This window comes from Ictalurus furcatus, chromosome 16, assembly GCF_023375685.1.
Source record: "Ictalurus furcatus strain D&B chromosome 16, Billie_1.0, whole genome shotgun sequence".
NCBI classification, from domain to species: Eukaryota; Metazoa; Chordata; class Actinopteri; order Siluriformes; family Ictaluridae; genus Ictalurus; species Ictalurus furcatus.
The window spans coordinates 22,175,330-22,190,549 of record NC_071270.1 but is presented as its reverse complement, the minus strand read 5'-3'; positions in this window follow the sequence as shown (position 1 = coordinate 22,190,549).

The following is a 15,220-nucleotide window of genomic DNA, read 5'->3' as shown; positions in this document are numbered from 1 at the left end:
ATTGTGAAACTGGGTGTCAGCCTAATAAATAACTAAATAAATTTTAGGTTCCAGACAGGAAGTGGCATGGATGTGGCAAGGAAGTCAAAAGTATTTTGACTTAATGTCGTGACATTTTTACAAAACAATAAGTCACTGTGGTGAGTTGGTGGCTACAGAATGTTACCTTGTCCACAAGCAGAACTCCCCTCAATAACCACAAATTACATACCTTTGGTAGTTTGGGATATGACAGTCTATTTATTGTCTGGGCATTGGGTTTGTGAGCAGGTATTACATACTGCAAAGTCAATAAATAAACACAAACATTTTCTAATTTCTAAATTCCCACTGGCACACGCGTTACACTTTCACATGTTTTCCTGTCTAAGCACTTTTCACTTCCTCATCAACTCCACACCTGTTTCTGTCTAGAACTTTACAGCATGGTTTATTTCTTAGGACGCCTCCCAGTGGTCAAAAATTAAACAAACTTAAAGAAAGACATTAATGGCTCTTACACTCATTGCATAAAATTTCCAGTAAATATTTCAGGTTAAGTTCATTGCAGATCACATGAAAGCCATTTTCATGAAAGCCATTTCTGAAATGCTGTGTATGACTTTATTGGAGGTTGGATCATATAATCTCTGACACATTGTGACTGCGAGACTCAGCAGAAACTGAAAGGTCAGTTACCTGTAGTGATGTTAATTTCAGTGATATTGATGTTATTATTTATTGAAGGTAAACTGAGTGTCTTCAAAATGTTCCTCAGTTGATTCAAGACTGTTACATCCACTGCGCTAATTTCAATCTCAATTAGGTATTCAGCTGAGAGAAAAATGAAAACAAATTCCACATAAATGTATTACATAATCAAATGGGGAAAAAATTAACAACAACATCAACAACAACAACTACAACAACAACAACAACAACAACAATAATAATAATAATAATAATAATAATAATAATAATAATAATAAGTAACACTAGTCAGAAGTTGCACGTCTTATGGTAGTTATTGGGGTAGTTTTACCTGTGCGTGTTTCCATTGGACATGTAGAGTTATCTATGAAATAAAGCAGTGCCATCAATAAAAGTACTAATAAATAGTTCCAACAACTCTTTACGTAGAAAGAATTATCATAAGAACTTTAGCTTCAAACATGTTGTTTGGTGAGATATGGAGTAGAGTTAAATATCTAAAGCATCTGAATATCTATCAAACAAAACTTCTATGAGTACCATGAATTTGCCAGATAATAACTATCATTGTTTACTAATAAAGTAATAAATGATCTTCAATCAGGCTTGCTTATTTTTTTGTGTTACATATCATACATACTCATCAGCTCACTGATTGGTTGGCAGAAGTGTCCATCATAAGGAAGAGCGTTGATGCAGTCACAAGAGGAATTGGTGACGTTATTACAAGACCCATATAGTTTGCACTTTTCACATGGCCAGAAATACTGATCCTCACACCTGCACTGATATTCAGTACCATTCAAACTGCACACTGTGGAACAGAAAATCATGATGAGGTGAGGATTTCTCAGAACAATGCTGTGATTTTAAGAATGTTTTTTTTTATATAGGTTTAAATTATATTTAAATACAATTCATTTGATTCCTACTGAGATATCGTGTAAACAGACATTAATTGGAAAGAAGTGGTTATCAGGGGATTAACCATTCTTTTTATAAAAATTTCAAGTAAATATTTGTGGTTAATGTCATTAAATTTCATATGAAAGTAATCTCTGAAATGCTGTGTATGACTTTACTGGATTTGGATCGTATAATCTCTGACACATTGTGAGTGTGAGATTCATCAGAAACTGAAAGGTCAGTTACCTGTAGTGATGTTAACATCAGTGACACTGATGTCACTATTTATTGTAGGTAAACTGTGTGTCTGTAAAATGTCCCTCAGTTGATTCAGGATTGTTACATCTATTGCATCAATCCCAATCTCAATCAGATATTCACCTGAAGGAACGGTGAAAAGAAATTCCACTTAAATTTTCTATATGATTATACAGCATGGAAGTAAAGTAATGCTGGTCAGAAATTGCACATCTTGTGGTAGTTATTGAGGTAGTTTACCTGGGGGTAGGTCAGGTGGACATATAGAGTTATCTGTAAAGAACAAAATGCCATGATTAAAAAACATACTAATAAATACAGTTTATTTAACCCACTGTAACTTAGAAAATTTTTGTCATAAGAGTATTTATCATCAAACATGTTTGAGTGTTTATGAAGTTAAATATCTAGAGCGTTTGTGCTATTTCTTTCATTCGGCACTGTTGTGGGTTTTTTTTGTAATTGGGTCAGTTTTTCTTATTGGATTGAACATGTGAGATATCAATGTTGCCAGGGCGGCGGACACATTTGCCATTTAAAAGTGACAATTATATGTTAATGAAGTACTGAAAGGGTATTATTCTTAAATGATTATTATTCGTGTTGCATATCATACATACTCGTTAGCTCATTGATTGGTTGGCAGAAGTGTCCATCATATGGAAGACCGTTGATGCAGTCACAAGAGGAATTGGTGACATAATTACAAGACCCATATAGTTTGCACTTTTCACATGGCCAGAAATACTGATCCTCACACCTGCACTGATATTCAGTACCATTCAAACTGCACACTGTGGAACAGAAAATCATGATGAGGTGAGGATTTCTTAGAACAATGCTGTGATTTTAAGAATGTTTTTTTTATATATAGGTTTAAATTATCTTTAAATACAATTTATTTGATTCCTTCTGAGATATCGTGTAAACAGACATTAATTGGAAAGAAGTGGTTATCAGGGGATTAACCCCTCTTTTTATAAAAATTTCAAGTAAATATTTGTGGTTAATGTCATTAAATTTCATATGAAAGCAATCTCTGAAATGCTGTGTATGACTTTACTGGATTTGGATCGTATAATCTCTGACACATTGTGAGTGTGAGATTCATCAGAAACTGAAAGGTCAGTTACCTGTAGTGATGTCAACGTCAGTGACACTGATGTCACTATTTATTGTAGGTAAACTGTGTGTCTGTAAAATGTCCCTCAGTTGATTCAGGATTGTTACATCTATTGCATCAATCTCAATCTCAATCAGATATTCACCTGAGGGAAAGGTGAAAAGAAATTCCACTAAAATTTACTTTATGATTATACAGCATGTAAGTAAAGTAATGCTGGTCTGAATTTGCACATCTTGTGGTAGTTATTGAGGTAGTTTACCTGGGGGTAGGTCAGGTGGACATATAGAGTTATCTGTAAAGAGCAAAATGCCACGATTAAAAAAATGGACTAATAAATACAGTTTATTTAACCCACTGTAACTTAGAAAACTTTGTCATGAGAGTATTTATCATCAAACATGTTTGTGTGCTTAATGTGTTTGAGTGCTTCTGAAGTTAAATATCTAGAGCATGTGTGCTATTTCTTTCATTCGGAACTATAGTGTGTGTGGTGTTTTTTTTGTTTGTTTTTTTTTTTTTTTGTAATTGGGTCAGTTTTTCTTATTGGATTGAACATGTGAAATATCAATTTTGCCAGGGCGGCGGACACATTTGCCATTTAAAAGTGACAATTATGAATTATATACAATACATCATAATGAAGTATTGAAAGGGCATCAGTCTTAAATGATTATTATTCATGTTACATATCATACATACTCATCAGCTCACTGATTGGTTGGCAGAAGTGTCCATCATATGGAATTATGTTGATGCAGCCACATGAGGAATTGGTGATGTTGCCACAAGACCCATATAGTTTACACTTTTCACATGGCCAGAAATACTGATCCTCACACCTGCACTGATATTCAGTACCATTCAAACTGCACACTGTGGAACAGAAAATCATGATGAGGTGAGGATTTCTTAGAACAATGCTGTGATTTTAAGAATAGTTTTTCATATATAGGTTTAAATTATCTTTAAATACAATTCATTTGATTCCTTCTGAGATGTCGTGTAAACAGACATTAATTGGAAAGAAGTGGTTATCAGGGGATTAACCATTCTTTTTATAAAAATTTCAAGTAAATATTTGTGGTTAATGTCATTAAATTTCATATGAAAGCAATCTCTGAAATGCTGTGTATGACTTTACTGGATTTGGATCGTATAATCTCTGAGACATTGTGAGTGTGAGATTCATCAGAAACTGAAAGGTCAGTTACCTGTAGTGATGTCAACGTCAGTGACACTGATGTCACTATTTATTGTAGGTAAACTGTGTGTCTGTAAAATGTCCCTCAGTTGATTCAGGATTGTTACATCTATTGCATCAATCCCAATCTCAATCAGATATTCACCTGAAGGAACGGTGAAAAGAAATTCCACTAAAATTTTCTATATGATTATACAGCATGGAAGTAAAGTAACGCTGGTCAGAAATTGCACGTCTTGTGGTAGTTATTGAGGTAGTTTACCTGGGGGTAGGTCAGGTGGACATATAGAGTTATCTGTAAAGAACAAAATGCCATGATTAAAAAACAGACTAATAAATACAGTTTATTTAACCCACTGTAACTTAGAAAACTTTGTCATAAGAGTATTTATCATCAAACATGTTTGAGTGTTTATGAAGTTAAATATCTACAGCATTTGTGCTATTTCTTTCATTCGGCACTGTTGTGGGTTTTTTTTGTAATTGGGTCAGTTTTTCTTATTGGATTGAACATGTGAGATATCAATGTTGCCAGGGCGGCGGACACATTTGCCATTTAAAAGTGACAATTATATGTTAATGAAGTACTGAAAGGGTATCATTCTTAAATGATTATTATTCGTGTTGCATATCATACATACTCGTTAGCTCATTGATTGGTTGGCAGAAGTGTCCATCATATGGAAGAGCGTTGATGCAGTCACAAGAGGAATTGGTGACATAATTACAAGACCCATATAGTTTGCATTTTTCACATGGCCAGAAATACTGATCCTCACACCTGCACTGATATTCAGTACCATTCAAACTGCACACTGTGGAACAGAAAATCATGATGAGGTGAGGATTTCTCAGAACAATGCTGTGATTTTAAGAATGGTTTTTCATATATAGGTTTAAATTATCTTTAAATACAATTTATTTGATTCCTTCTGAGATATCGTGTAAACAGACATTAATTGGAAAGAAGTGGTTATCAGGGGATTAACCCCTCTTTTTATTAAAATTCAAGTAAATATTTGTGGTTAATGTCATTAAATATCGTATGAAAGTAATCTCTGAAATGCTGTGTATGACTTTACTGGATTTGGATCGTATAATCTCTGACACACTGTGAGTGTGAGATTCATCAGAAACTGAAAGGTCAGTTACCTGTAGTGATGTTAACGTCAGTGACACTGATGTCACTATTTATTGTAGGTAAACTGTGTGTCTGTAAAATGTCCCTCAGTTGATTCAGGATTGTTGCATCTATTGCGTCAATCTCAATCTCAATCAGATATTCACCTGAAGGAATGGTGAAAAGAAATTCCACTAAAATTTACTATATGATTATACAGCATGGAAGTAAAGTAACGCTGGTCAGAAATTGCACATCTTTGGTAGTTATTGAGGTAGTTTACCTGGGGGTAGGTCAGGTGGACATATAGAGTTATCTGTAAAGAGCAAAATGCCATGATTAAAAAATGGTCTAATAAATACCGTTTATTTAACCCACTGTAACTTAGAAAACTTTGTCATAAGAGTATTTATCATCAAACATGTTTGAGTGTTTATGAAGTTAAATATCTACAGCATTTGTGCTATTTCTTTCATTCGGCACTGTTGTGGGTTTTTTTTGTAATTGGGTCAGTTTTTCTTATTGGATTGAACATGTGAGATATCAATGTTGCCAGGGCGGCGGACACATTTGCCATTTAAAAGTGACAATTATATGTTAATGAAGTACTGAAAGGGTATCATTCTTAAATGATTAATATTCGTGTTGCATATCATACATACTCGTTAGCTCATTGATTGGTTGGCAGAAGTGTCCATCATTTGGAAGAGCGTTGATGCAGCCACAAGAGGAATTGGTGACATAATTACAAGACCCATATAGTTTGCACTTTTCACATGGCCAGAAATACTGATCCTCACACCTGCACTGATATTCAGTACCATTCAAACTGCACACTGTGGAACAGAAAAAACATCATGATGAGGTGAGGATTTGTTAAAACAGTGCTGTCATTTAAAAATAAATAAATAAATAAATAAATATATATATATATATATTAGATTAATCTAAATGGAAATAAATACAATTCATTTGATTGTTTTTAGATATTGTGTGAGTAGCTATCAATTTAAAAAATGGTTATCAGTAATCTAAATATAACATGTGGGTTTACCTCATTGTATGACCTATTTTTGGCTTTCTTTGCATTTGTTTAATATTGTGAAACTGGGTGTCAGCCTAATAAATAACTAAATAAATTTTAGGTTCTAGACAGGAAGTGGCACATGTATTTGGCAAGGAAGTCAAAAGTATTTTGACTTAATGTAGTGACATTTTTACAAAACAATAAGTCACTGTGGTGAGTTGGTGGCTACAGAATGTTACCTTGACCACAAGCAGAACTTCCCTCAATAACCACAAATTACATACCTTTGGTAGTTTGGGATATGACAGTCTATTTATTGTCTGGGCATTGGGTTTGTGAGCAGGTATTACATACTGCAAAGTCAATAAATAAACACAAACATTTTCTAATTTCTAAATTCCCACTGGCACACGCGCTACACTTTCACATGTTTTCCTGTCTAAGCACTTTTCACTTCCTCATCAACTCCACACCTGTTTCTGTCTAGAACTTTACAGCATGGTTTATTTCTTAGGACGCCACCCAGTGGTCAAAAATTAAACAAACTTAAAGAAAGCCATAAATGGCTCTTACACTCATTGCATAAAATTTCCAGTAAATATTTCAGGTTAAGTTCATTGCAGATCACATGAAAGCCATTTTCATGAAAGCCATTTCTGAAATGCTGTGTATGACTTTATTGGAGGTTGGATCATATAATCTCTGACACATTGTGACTGCAAGACTCAGCAGAAACTGAAAGGTCAGTTACCTGTAGTGATGTTAATTTCAGTGATATTGATGTTACTATTTATTGTAGGTAAACTGAGTGTCTTCAAAATGTTCCTCAGTTGATTCAAGACTGTTACATCCACTGCGCTAATTTCAATCTCAATTAGGTATTCAGCTGAGAGAAAAATGAAAAGAAATTCCACATAAATGTATTACATAATCAAATGGGAAAAAATTCAACAACAACATCAACAACAACAACTACAACAACAACAACAACAATAATAATAATAATAATAATAATAATAATAATAATAATAAGTAACACTAGTCTGAAGTTGCATGTCTTATGGTAGTTATTGGGGTAGTTTTACCTGTGCGTGTTTCCATTGGACATGTAGAGTTATCTATGAAATAAAGCAGTGCCATCAATAAAAGTACTAATAAATAGTTCCAACAACTCTTTACGTAGAAAGAATTATCATAAGAACTTTAGCTTCAAACATGTTGTTTGGTGAGATATGGAGTAGAGTTAAATATCTAAAGCATCTGAATATCTATCAAACAAAACTTCTATGAGTACCATGAATTTGCCAGATAATAACTATCATTGTTTACTAATAAAGTAATAAATGATCTTCAATCAGGCTTGCTTAATTTTTTGTGTTACATATCATACATACTCGTCAGCTCACTGATTGGTTGGCAGAAGTGTCCATCATATGGAAGAGCGTTGATGCAGTCACAAGAGGAATTGGTGACATAATTACAAGACCCATATAGTTTGCACTTTTCACATGGCCAGAAATACTCATCCTCACACCTGCACTGATATTCAGTACCATTCAAACTGCACACTGTGGAACAGAAAATCATGATGAGGTGAGGATTTCTTAGATCAATGCTGTGATTTTAAGAATGTTTTTTTTATATAGGTTTAAATTATATTTAAATACAATTTATTTGATGCCTTCTGAGATATTGTGTAAACAGACATTAACTTGAAAGAAATGGTTATCAGAGGATCAACCCCTCTTTTTATAAAAATTTCAAGTAAATATTTGTGGTTAATGTCATTAAATTTCATATGAAAGCAATCTCTGAAATGCTGTGTATGACTTTATTGGAGGTTGGATCATATAATCTCTGACACATTGTGACTGCGAGACTCAGCAGAAACTGAAAGGTCAGTTACCTGTAGTGATGATAATTTCAGTGATATTGATGTTACTATTTATTGTAGGTAAACTGAGTGTCTTCAAAATGTTCCTCAGTTGATTCAAGACTGTTACATCCACTGCGCTAATTTCAATCTCAATTAGGTATTCAGCTGAGAGAAAAATGAAAAGAAATTCCACATAAATGTATTACATAATCAAATGGGAAAAAATTCAACAACAACATCAACAACAACAACTACAACAACAACAACAATAATAATAATAATAACAATAATAATAATAATAATAATAATGATAATAATAAGTAACACTAGTCAGAAGTTGTACGTCTTATGGTAGTTATTGGGGTAGTTTTACCTGTGCGTGTTTCCATTGGACATGTAGAGTTATCTATGAAATAAAGCAGTGCCGTCAATAAAAGTACTAATAAACAGTTAAAACAACTCTTTACGTAGAAAGAATTATCATAAGAACTTTAGCTTCAAACATGTTGTTTGGTGAGATATGGAGTAGAGTTAAATATCTAAAGCATCTGAATATCTATCAAACAAAACTTCTATGAGTACCTTGAATTTGCCACATAATAGCTATCATTGTATACTAATAAAGTAATAAATGATCTTCAATCAGGCTTGCTTATTTTTTTGTGTTACATATCATACATACTCGTCAGCTCACTGATTGGTTGGCAGAAGTGTCCATCATATGGAAGAGCGTTGATGCAGGCACAAGAGGAATTGGTGACGTAACCACAAGACCCATATAGTTTGCACTTTTCACATGGCCAGAAATACTGATCCTCACACCTGCACTGATATTCAGTACCATTCAAACTGCACACTGTGGAACAGAAAATCATGATGAGGTGAGGATTTCTTAGAACAATGCTGTGATTTTAAGAATGTTTTTTTATATATAGGTTTAAATTATCTTTAAATACAATTTATTTGATTCCTTCTGAGATGTCGTGTAAACAGACATTAATTGGAAAAAAGTGGTTATCAGGGGATTAACCCCTCTTTTTATTAAAATTCAAGTAAATATTTGTGGTTAATGTCATTAAATTTCATATGAAAGCAATCTCTGAAATGCTGTGTATGACTTTACTGGATTTGGATCGTATAATCTCTGACACATTGTGAGCGTGAGATTCATCAGAAACTGAAAGGTCAGTTACCTGTAGTGATGTTAACGTCAGTGACACTGATGTCACTATTTATTGTAGGTAAACTGTGTGTCTGTAAAATGTCCCTCAGTTGATTCAGGATTGTTACATCTATTGCATCAATCTCAATCTCAATCAGATATTCACCTGAAGGAACGGTGAAAAGAAATTCCACTAAAATTTACTATATGATTATACAGCATGGAAGTAAAGTAACGCTGGTCAGAAATTGCACATCTTGTGGTAGTTATTGAGGTAGTTTACCTGGGGGTAGGTCAGGTGGACATATAGAGTTATCTGTAAAGAGCAAAATGCCATGATTAAAAAATGGACTAATAAATACAGTTTATTTAACCCACTGTAACTTAGAAAACTTTGTCATGAGAGTATTTATCATCAAACATGTTTGAGTGTTTATGAAGTTAAATATCTACAGCGTTTGTGCTATTTCTTTCATTCGGCACTGTTGTGGGTTTTTTTTGTAATTGGGTCAGTTTTTCTTATTGGATTGAACATGTGAGATATCAATGTTGCCAGGGCGGCGGACACATTTGCCATTTAAAAGTGACAATTATATGTTAATGAAGTACTGAAAGGGTATTATTCTTAAATGATTATTATTCATGTTGCATATCATACATACTCGTTAGCTCATTGATTGGTTGGCAGAAGTGTCCATCATATGGAAGAGCGTTGATGCAGTCACAAGAGGAATTGGTGACATAATTACAAGACCCATATAGTTTGCACTTTTCACATGGCCAGAAATACTGATCCTCACACCTGCACTGATATTCAGTACCATTCAAACTGCACACTGTGGAACAGAAAAAACATCATGATGAGGTGAGGATTTCTTAGAACAATGCTGTGATTTTAAGAATGGTTTTTTATATATAGGTTTAAATTATCTTTAAATACAATTTATTTGATTCCTTCTGAGATATCGTGTAAACAGACATTAATTGGAAAGAAGTGGTTATCAGGGGATTAACCCCTCTTTTTATAAAAATTTCAAGTAAATATTTGTGGTTAATGTCATTAAATTTCATATGAAAGCAATCTCTGAAATGCTGTGTACGACTTTACTGGATTTGGATCGTATAATCTCTGACACATTGTGAGTGTGAGATTCATCAGAAACTGAAAGGTCAGTTACCTGTAGTGATGTTAACGTCAGTGACACTGATGTCACTATTTATTGTAGGTAAACTGTGTGTCTGTAAAATGTCCCTCAGTTGATTCAGGATTGTTACATCTATTGCGTCAATCTCAATCTCAATCAGATATTCAACTGAGGGAAAGGTGAAAAGAAATTCCACTAAAATTTACTTTATGATTATACAGCATGTAAGTAAAGTAATGCTGGTCTGAATTTGCACATCTTGTGGTAGTTATTGAGGTAGTTTACCTGGGGGTAGGTCAGGTGGACATATAGAGTTATCTGTAAAGAACAAAATGCCATGATTAAAAAACAGACTAATAAATACAGTTTATTTAACCAACTGAAACTTAGAAAACTTTGTCATAAGAGTATTTATCATCAAACATGTTTGAGTGTTTATGAAGTTAAATATCTAGAGCGTTTGTGCTATTTCTTTCATTCGGCACTGTTGTGGGTTTTTTTTGTAATTGGGTCAGTTTTTCTTATTGGATTGAACATGTGAGATATCAATGTTGCCAGGGCGGCGGACACATTTGCCATTTAAAAGTGACAATTATATGTTAATGAAGTACTGAAAGGGTATCATTCTTAAATGATTATTATTCGTGTTGCATATCATACATACTCGTTAGCTCATTGATTGGTTGGCAGAAGTGTCCATCATATGGAAGAGCGTTGATGCAGTCACAAGAGGAATTGGTGACATAATTACAAGACCCATATAGTTTGCATTTTTCACATGGCCAGAAATACTGATCCTCACACCTGCACTGATATTCAGTACCATTCAAACTGCACACTGTGGAACAGAAAATCATGATGAGGTGAGGATTTCTCAGAACAATGCTGTGATTTTAAGAATGGTTTTTCATATATAGGTTTAAATTATCTTTAAATACAATTTATTTGATTCATTCTGAGATATCGTGTAAACAGACATTAATTGGAAAGAAGTGGTTATCAGGGGATTAACCCCTCTTTTTATAAAAATTCAAGTAAATATTTGTGGTTAATGTCATTAAATATCGTATGAAAGTAATCTCTGAAATGCTGTGTATGACTTTACTGGATTTGGATCGTATAATCTCTGACACACTGTGAGTGTGAGATTCATCAGAAACTGAAAGGTCAGTTACCTGTAGTGATGTTAACGTCAGTGACACTGATGTCACTATTTATTGTAGGTAAACTGTGTGTCTGTAAAATGTCCCTCAGTTGATTCAGGATTGTTGCATCTATTGCGTCAATCTCAATCTCAATCAGATATTCACCTGAAGGAATGGTGAAAAGAAATTCCACTAAAATTTACTATATGATTATACAGCATGGAAGTAAAGTAACGCTGGTCAGAAATTGCACATCTTGTGGTAGTTATTGAGGTAGTTTACCTGGGGGTAGGTCAGGTGGACATATAGAGTTATCTGTAAAGAGCAAAATGCCATGATTAAAAAATGGACTAATAAATACCGTTTATTTAACCCACTGTAACTTAGAAAACTTTGTCATTAGAGTATTTATCATCAAACATGTTTGAGTGTTTATGAAGTTAAATATCTACAGCATTTGTGCTATTTCTTTCATTCGGCACTGTTGTGGGTTTTTTTTGTAATTGGGTCAGTTTTTCTTATTGGATTGAACATGTGAGATATCAATGTTGCCAGGGCGGCGGACACATTTGCCATTTAAAAGTGACAATTATATGTTAATGAAGTACTGAAAGGGTATTATTCTTAAATGATTAATATTCGTGTTGCATATCATACATACTCGTTAGCTCATTGATTGGTTGGCAGAAGTGTCCATCATTTGGAATAGCATTGATGCAGCCACAAGAGGAATTGGTGACATAATTACAAGACCCATATAGTTTGCACTTTTCACATGGCCAGAAATACTGGTCCTCACACCTGCACTGATATTCAGTACCATTCGAACTGCACACTGTGGAACAGAAAAAACATCATGATGAGGTGAGGATTTGTTAAAACAGTGCTGTCATTTAAAGAAATAATAATAAATAAGTATATATATATATATATATATATATATATATATATATATATATATATATATATATATATATATATATATATATAGATTAATCTAAATGAAAATAAATACAATTTATTTGATTGTTTTTAGATATTGTGTGAGTAGCTATTAATTTAAAAAATGGTTATCAGCAATCTAAATATAACATGTGGGTTTACCTCATTGTATGACCTATTTTTGGCTTTCTTTGCATTTGTTTAATATTGTGAAACTGGGTGTCAGCCTAATAAATAACTAAATAAATTTTAGGTTCTAGACAGGAAGTGGCACATGTCAAGGAAGTCAAAAGTATTTTGACTTAATGTAGTGACATTTTTACAAAACAATGAGTCACTGTGGTGAGTTGGTGGCTACAGAATGTTACCTTGACCACAAGCAGAACTTCCCTCAATAACCACAAATTACATACCTTTAGTAGTTTGGGATATGACAGTCTATTTATTGTCTGGGCATTGGGTTTGTGAGCAGGTATTACATACTGCAAAGTCAATAAATAAACACAAACATTTTCTAATTTCTAAATTCCCACTGGCACACGCGTTACACTTTCACATGTTTTCCTGTCTAAGCACTTTTCACTTCCTCATCAACTCCACACCTGTTTCTGTCTAGAACTTTACAGCATGGTTTATTTCTTAGGACGCCACCCAGTGGTCAAAAATTAAACAAACTTAAAGAAAGCTATAAATGGCTCTTACACTCATTGCATAAAATTTCCAGTAAATATTTCAGGTTAAGTTCATTGCAGATCACATGAAAGCCATTTTCATGAAAGCCATTTCTGAAATTCTGTGTATGACTTTATTGGAGGTTGGATCGTATAATCTCTGACACATTGTGACTGCGAGACTCAGCAGAAACTGAAAGGTCAGTTACCTGTAGTGATGTTGATTTCAGTGATATTGATGTTACTATTTATTGTAGGTAAACTGAGTGTCTTCAAAATGTTCCTCAGTTGATTCAAGACTGTTACATCCACTGCGCTAATTTCAATCTCAATTAGGTATTCAGCTGAGAGAAAAATGAAAAGAAATTCCACATAAATGTATTACATAATCAAATGGGAAAAAATTCAACAACAACATCAACAACAACAACTACAACAACAACAACATCAATAATAATAATAATAATAATAATAATAATAATAATAAGTAACACTAGTCAGAAGTTGCACGTCTTATGGTAGTTATTGGGGTAGTTTTACCTGTGCGTGTTTCCATTGGACATGTAGAGTTATCTATGAAATAAAGCAGTGCCATCAATAAAAGTACTAATAAATAGTTCCAACAACTCTTTACGTAGAAAGAATTATCATAAGAACTTTAGCTTCAAACATGTTGTTTGGTGAGATATGGAGTAGAGTTAAATATCTAAAGCATCTGAATATCTATCAAACAAAACTTCTATGAGTACCATGAATTTGCCAGATAATAACTATCATTGTTTACTAATAAAGTAATAAATGATCTTCAATCAGGCTTGCTTATTTTTTTGTGTTACATATCATACATACTCATCAGCTCACTGATTGGTTGGCAGAAGTGTCCATCATAAGGAAGAGCGTTGATGCAGTCACAAGAGGAATTGGTGACGTTATTACAAGACCCATATAGTTTGCACTTTTCACATGGCCAGAAATACTGATCCTCACACCTGCACTGATATTCAGTACCATTCAAACTGCACACTGTGGAACAGAAAATCATGATGAGGTGAGGATTTCTCAGAACAATGCTGTGATTTTAAGAATGTTTTTTTTTATATAGGTTTAAATTATATTTAAATACAATTCATTTGATTCCTACTGAGATATCGTGTAAACAGACATTAATTGGAAAGAAGTGGTTATCAGGGGATTAACCATTCTTTTTATAAAAATTTCAAGTAAATATTTGTGGTTAATGTCATTAAATTTCATATGAAAGTAATCTCTGAAATGCTGTGTATGACTTTACTGGATTTGGATCGTATAATCTCTGACACATTGTGAGTGTGAGATTCATCAGAAACTGAAAGGTCAGTTACCTGTAGTGATGTTAACATCAGTGACACTGATGTCACTATTTATTGTAGGTAAACTGTGTGTCTGTAAAATGTCCCTCAGTTGATTCAGGATTGTTACATCTATTGCATCAATCCCAATCTCAATCAGATATTCACCTGAAGGAACGGTGAAAAGAAATTCCACTAAAATTTTCTATATGATTATACAGCATGGAAGTAAAGTAACGCTGGTCAGAAATTGCACGTCTTGTGGTAGTTATTGAGGTAGTTTACCTGGGGGTAGGTCAGGTGGACATATAGAGTTATCTGTAAAGAACAAAATGCCATGATTAAAAAACAGACTAATAAATACAGTTTATTTAACCCACTGTAACTTAGAAAACTTTGTCATAAGAGTATTTATCATCAAACATGTTTGAGTGTTTATGAAGTTAAATATCTACAGCATTTGTGCTATTTCTTTCATTCGGCACTGTTGTGGGTTTTTTTTGTAATTGGGTCAGTTTTTCTTATTGGATTGAACATGTGAGATATCAATGTTGCCAGGGCGGCGGACACATTTGCCATTTAAAAGTGACAATTATATGTTAATGAAGTACTGAAAGGGTATC